Genomic DNA, 7,494 nt, shown 5'->3' with positions numbered 1-7,494 from the left:
AGAGAGAGAGAGAGAGAGAGAGAGAGAGGGGGAGAGAGAGAGAAAAATACATCAGCTGATAAATAAATAAACAAAAGGGGGAGGAGTCAACTGCTGCCGGTGACAATCAAGTCAAACAACAACTACTAGTAGAGTTGTCTGGTTGTCTAACTCTGTCCTTATAACATAAATGTGACGTGTTGTTGTCATAGTGGTGATAGTGGTGATAGTGTTAGTGTTACTAGCCTACTTCTTTCTGACATTTCTACCGGACGAGATCCCCGTTAGGATCTCCATCTAGGATGGAGCAGCTGGAGAGTTTTAGCGGAGCAGGCTAGAGAACGGACTGGACGTTGCTGATGGAATAATCACTACTGTCTGTGGTTAATATTTCCATTCTAAATCGTCTGGTGGGAGGAGAGAGAAGCCGAGGCCAAGTGACCGCGAAGATTGGATCTCATCTCGTCTGAGTTGGATATATGACAGGTAAGTGTAGCTTACCTATTATTGTATGTATGCCATCTAAGCCATGTGGCAATACTTCTGTCTCCCTAGTGATGAATCTGTCCTCAATGCAACTCCTCTCTGAAGCTCAGTGTCGATTTCTGGTCTGTTCCATTTTGTGTTCTCCCGAGTTCTTTGAGTAAATCTGAACAGATGGTCTGCTTGTTAATATAATATATACAACTAACTCAGTATACACTGGGTGTACAAAACATTAAGAACACCTGCTCTTTCCATGACATAGACTGACCAGGTGAATCCAGGTGAAAGCTATGATCCCTTATTGATGTCACTTGTTAAGTCCACTTTAATCAGTGTAGATGAAGGGGAGGAGACAGGTTAAAGAAGGATTTTTAAGACAATTGATACATGGATTTTGTACGTGTGCCATTCAGAGGGTGAATGGGCAAGACAAAATATTTAAGTGCCTTTGAACAGGGTATGGTAGTAGGTGCCTGGCGCACCGATTTGAGTGTGTCAAGAACTGCAACGCTGCTGGGTTTTTCACGCTCAACAGTTTCCCGTGTGTATTAAGAATGGTCCACCACCCGAAGGACATCCAGCCAATTTGAAACAACTGTGGGAAGCATTGGAGTCAACATGGGCCAGCATCCCCTGTAGAATGCTTTCGACACCTTGTAGAGTCTATGCCCCGATGAATTGAGGCTGTTCTGAGGGCAAAAGTGTGTGCAACTCAATATTAAGAAAGTGTTCCTAATGTTTGTATGCTCAGCGAATTAATATCAGACATATGTCTGTCCAGTGCATTCGGAAAGTTTTCATTTACATTTTAGCAGACGCTCTTATACAGAGCGACTTACAGTTAGTGAGTGCATACATTTTATATATATATATATATATAATTATTTCCATACTGGCCCCCCATGGGAATCGAACCCACAACCCTGGCGTTGCAAACGCCATGCTCTACCAACTGAGCTACATCCCTGCCGGCCATTCCCTCCCCTACCCTGGACGAATTGTGCGCCGCCCCATGGGTCTCCCGGTCGCGGCCGGCAACGACAGAGTCTGGATTCTAACCAGGATCTCCAGTGGCACAGCTAGCACTGCGATGCAGTGCCTTAGACCACTGCGCCACTCGGGAGTACGACACCTTGACTTTTCAGACACCTTGACTTTCACATTTTATTACATTACAGCCTTATTCGAAAATGGATTAAAATCGTTTTTTCCCTCATCAATCTACACACAATACCCCATAATGACAAAACAAAAATAGGTTTTTAGAAATTATTGAATATTTATTAAAAATAAAAAACGGATATATCACCTTTACATAAGTATTCAGACCCTTTATTCAGTTCTTTGTTGAAGCACCTTTTGCAGTGATTACAGCCTCGAGTCTTCTTGGGTATGACTCTACAAGCTTGGCACCCCTGTATTTGGGGAGTTTCTCCCATTCTTCTCTGCAGATCCTCTCAAGCTCTGTCAGGGTGGATGGGGAGCGTCGCTGCACAGCTATTTTCAGGTCTCTCCAGAGATGTTCGATCAGGTTCAAGTCCGGGCTCTGATTGGGCCACTCAAGGACATTCAGAGACTTGTCCCGAAGCCACTCCTGCATTGTCTTGGCTGTGTGCTTAGAGTCGTTGTCCTGTTGGAAGGTGAACCTTCACCCCAGTCAGAGGTCCTGAGTGCTCTGGAGCAGATTTTCATCAAGGATCTCTGTACTTTGCTCTGTTCATCTTTCCCTCGATCCTGACTAGTCTCCAAGTCCCTGCCACTGAAAAACATCCCCACAGCATGATGATGCCACCACCATGATTCACCGTAGGGATGGCGCCAGGTTTCCTCCAGATGTGACTCTTGGCATTCAGACCAAATAGTTCAATCTTGGTTTCATCAGACCAGAGAATCTTGTTTCTCATGGTCTGAGAGTCCTTTAGGTGCCTTTTGGCAAACTCCAAGCGGGCTGTCATGTGCCTTTTACTGAGGAGTGGCTTCCGTCTGGCTACTCTACCATAAAGGCCTGATTGGTGGAGTGCTGCAGAGATGGTTGTCCTTCTGGAAGGTTCTCCCATCTCCACAGAGGAACCCTGGAGCTCTGTCAGAGTGACCATCAAAACACGTTTTCTGTGCAATATTTCTGCAATGGTTGCACTGGTCACATCTAAAAGAGCCCTTGGGTTTGTGGTCAGAAAAAGTATTTTGTTGACACAGCTTCCAAAATGGAGTATTACGTCAAGCATTTCATTAACTGCAAAACCACTCATGTCATCTACAGATTGGAATGTCCACAGTGCAAGGTGTTCTACATTGGACGGACAAAGAGACGCCTTCAAGACCGCTTAGCGGAACACAAGTACCCCATACGGGTAGGCAATGAACACTACCCCATGGCAAGGCACTACAAGTCCTTACACCATGGTGACCCTGCCTCCCTCCAAGCTATGGGTATTGATCATGTTCCGGCCTCAATTAGAAAAGGGGACCGTCTGAAACAGTTAAACCAAAGGGAAAGTTTTTGGATTTACAAACTACAGGCCACTAAATACCCTGGTTTAAATGAATATATGGATTTCTCCCCCTTCCTGTAGGGTTGTGATAGGTCCATTTGCTGCCATCTAGTGGACATTGTGCTCAATTGCCCTCAGCTGTGTTTCGACTGTTGTTGTTCATGTTTTGCTGGTTTCTAGTGTACTACGGAATATATTTCCTTCTTATTATTGACACTTTTCCCCAGTCATATTTAAGGTTAGAACTGTCTTTCTGGGTGTTCTGATACTTCTAACTTGGAATTGTATTTGTATGATAACATAGTTACAGTATTTCACTTTTTAATGTGTATAGTATTGCTTACTAAGTGTGTCCAATCAACTTTGTAACCACTCCCTCTTCAAATTAGGGCTAATTGGAAAAGCTGTTCAAAAGAGGACATTGTATTATTTATTTGTACTCCCTGACGAAGGCCATGCAGCCGAAACACGTCGGATTTAAAAAAAAACTTATTTCTATTGAACATGCCAGATTAATAAAGGCATTTAAATTAATTATATGAAGAGTGCCTTGGTCCTCCTTTCTTTTTGATGACCAATTCACCCCTTTGACCAAAGAGCACCTTCTGTCTACCAACATCTACTACTGTGTACCTTAGTAGCACTTCCCTTCCTCCTCTTTCTACTAGAATAGTTAAACTGTAGAATTAAACAGTAGAGTTAAACAGTAGAATTAAACAGTAGGAGACAGTAGAGTTAAATGGTAAAGTTAAACGATAGCGTTAAATGGTGGCATTAGCCAGTAGCGCTAAACAGTAGAGACAGTAGAGTTAAACAATAAATGTATGCGTTCCAACGCTACATTATACAATGACATTCTAGACTATTCTGTGTTTCCAACTTTGTGGCAACAGTTTGGGGAAGGCCTTTTCCTGTTTCAGCATGATGCCTACGTGCACAAAGCGAGGTCCATACAGAAATGGTTTGTCGAGATCGGTGTGGAAGAACTTGACTGGCCTGCACAGAGCCCTGACCTCAACCCCATCAAAAACCTTTGGAATGAATTGGAACGCCGACTGCGAGCCAGGCCTAATCGCCCAACATCAGTGCTCCAATGTTCCAACATCTAGTGGAAAGCCTTCCCAGAAGAGTGGAGGCTGTTATAGCGGCAAAGGGGGGACCAACTCCATATTAATGCCCATGATTTTGAAATGAGATGTTCGACGGTCATGTAGTGTAGCTAGCTAAGTTAGTTAGCTAGCTAGCTGGCCATCTTATATTAACCAGTAATACAAAATGTGCCCAAACGTTTTAAAACATTAGCTCTCACCTTGAGGCTTGATAGGGGGTAAAAAAAAATCCCTGAATGGAAGGAAATGTTGTTATTTGTTAGCTAGCTAGGCTACCAGTTAGCTTTTACCCTACTGGCTGGCCAAATTAGCTAACGTTCTTGATTCTAGTTACTTAGATCAATTAAACATCTCAAACTAGCTACTCACTTTAGCGTTAACTTATTTGAGGTATTTTCTGAACAGCTTCTCACTTCTTTGTTTCTGCAGTTGTCAGTTCGACCACACACCGTTTACAAACTCATTTGTGGCGCCCAAATAAAAAAATGACAGTTGGAACTCCACAGCAGAAAGGAGGTGATGATTGTTGCTAGGCTACCAGTTACAGAATACAAAACGTTTAGCTAGTGTCTGAAATAATTATATGGATTCAAATTATTGAACATGTCCTCAAAACTGAAATAAGTATCAGAAATTGTCCTTATTTAGCATATCAAAAAGCATATCAAGATGCTGATATGGACCTCAGTCAAGAGCAAATGCATTGTATGTGATGAGAAAATAACTATGTAGGACTACTGTCAGTATAAGATCTCCACTTGGGTTTATCTCAGGATATCTAATGAGTCAATATACGGCCATACCAGGTATGATATCCGGAGGGAATCCAAAAATGATTTGTGAAAATAAGAAATATGGATTTCATATTTGTCCAATTATTGTGCATGTGCTGAAAACTCAGAAATGCATCAGAAATTGTCCTGATTTTCAGCATATCAAAAAGCATATCAAGATCCGGATATGGACCTCAGCCAAGAGAAGCATCTCAGGAATCAATATAGCTTCATATTTTGAATGTGCTGAGAAAACACAGATATGCTGTTAGGCCTACTGCTGCTAGGTAGCTCTCTCTGCTCTCTCCCTCCCCTCTGTCTGTCCTTGATTGCAGGAGTGAAGTCTGGTGTGCGGGAGTCAGGGTTCCAGCTGCAGCTCATTCACCATAATCACCTCAGCCTTTAAGACCCGGTCAAACTTACCACTCATCGTCAGATCATAGTCAAGATGACCATGTTAGTCTCGCTGCCAACTCAACCTGGTTATTTTTTGCTCTTTGTGTTTTTTGTCTGTTCTATTTACTTTTTCTCCTGTGCCACAGATATTTGGAACCTGACTCCTGCCTCCGCTTCCTCCTGCCACCACCATCCTGCTCTCCACTACCGGACCTCTCTTTTGGACTCATCACGGACACTAGGACATTACGGTACCACACCTGCCCTGATCTGGATCTGTTACCCTCCCTGTAACCTGGACTTGCTCTTCCCCTATATTTGGAAACCTGGACTTTGAACATTGTAAATAAACCTGTTAATACTTCTCTGGCTTCGTGTACTTGTCTGCATTTGGGTTCTTATCCAGTTAAATCATAACAGTATGATCTGACCAACATGAACCCAGCAGACAGTAGCTCGGATACCACCCCAGAGTGCACTGAAATTTGGACTGCCATAGCCAATCAGGGCATTTTACTTGGCCAACATGATACCCTGTTTAAGACGATTGCTGAGGACAGTCAGGTGCTGCTTAATCAGGTTCAATTACTCACCAATCAAGTGTCTGCCCTTACTACCCCTTCAGCCCAGATCAGAGAGCCTTTTGTTCCTGCTCCAGAGCGCTATGACGGGAACATGGGAACCTGTGGCGATTTTTTGACTCAATGCTCGTTAGTGTTTGAACAACAGCCCCTCACCTACGCCTCAGAAAGAGCCCGTATTGCCTACCTTATTAACTCTACTAGCGGTTCCGCTCGTGCCTGGGGATCCGCGGTCTGGGAGAGTCAGTCGGACATTTGCAACGCTTACGTTGCCTTCACCACGGAGATGAGGAAGGTTTTTGACCACCCCGTACGAGGCAAGGAGGCTGCGAAACGGTTGTTTTCTCTTCGACAGGGGGCTCGTAGTGTGGCGGAGATGGCAGTGGAGTTTCGGACTTTAGCAGCAGTGAGTGGTTGGAATGACGAGGCATTACAAGGAGTGTTCATCAATGCTTTGTCTGAGACTTTAAAAGATGAATTGGTGTCATATGATGAATCGGCTACGCTGGATAATCTTATTTCACTCACTATCAGGTTGGATAATCGGATTCGGGAGCGCCGCCGGGAGAGGAGTGTTAGTTCCAAGCAACCTGTCTGTCATCAACAAACTCCTCCCTGCATCTTCCCTACGGAGAAAGCCGTGTCTTCCCGAGTCGATACGAGGAGCACTGAACCCGAAGCCATGGAGGTGGGTCGTGCACGGTTGTCCTCAGAGGAGCGTGCACGTCGTATTCAGGCTCGGGTCTGCCTGTATTGTGGAGAAGCTGGTCATTTCGTTCCTTCCTGCCCAGTTCGTCCGGGAAAAGGGCCGGCTCATCATTAATGGGAGAAGTTTTGGTGAGCCGAGCAGCGGATTCTTCCTCTTCTCCCCGCATTCTGCTCCAGGCATCCCTCCAGTGGCAGTCCCAGAATTTCTCTGTTAGTGCGCTGATTGACTCTGGTGCCGACGAAAGCTTTTTGGATAGAGTGGGCTCAACAAATGGATTTGGAGACTGTTCCTATGGACTGTCCGCTGCAGGCTAAGGGTCTAAATGGACAATTGTTGACCCGTATTACCCATCAAACTGTTCCTGTTTGTCTTAGAGTGTCGGGAAATCATCAGGAGAACATTCAATTCCATATTATCGACTGCCCACAGACACCCCTGGTCCTTGGTATTCCCTGGCTCATAAGACACAATCCACACATTGATTGGGTGACAGGTAACATTGTTTCATGGAGCACATTTTGTCATGTGAATTGTTTGTGTTCTGCTCAGACTCCTGCCAGTACTGTGCCTCAACCTCCACTGGAGTCCATGGATCTCTCTGCTGTCCCTGACGTGTATCATGACCTGGCATCCGTTTTCTGCAAACACAGAGCTACCTCTCTTCCTCCTCACCGGCCTTACGACTGCGCCATTGACCTCCAGCCAGGAGCCCCGCTCCCCAGCAGTCGCCTGTACAATCTCTCCCGGCCGGAGACGGAGGCTATGGAGAACTACATTCGGGACTCCTTGGCGGCAGGTATTATGCGTCCTTCCTCGTCACCTGTAGGAGCGGGATTCTTTTTGTTGCTAAGAAGGATAAGACCCTCAGACCCTGTATTGATTACCGTGGTCTTAACAACATCACCATTAAGAACAAGTATTCTCTGCCTTTGATTAATTCTGCTTTTCCCCTCCTTCATGGTGCTACCA

This window comes from Coregonus clupeaformis, chromosome 14, assembly GCF_020615455.1.
Source record: "Coregonus clupeaformis isolate EN_2021a chromosome 14, ASM2061545v1, whole genome shotgun sequence".
Classification (NCBI taxonomy): Eukaryota; Metazoa; Chordata; class Actinopteri; order Salmoniformes; family Salmonidae; genus Coregonus; species Coregonus clupeaformis.
Note: the sequence above shows the minus strand (reverse complement) of the source record.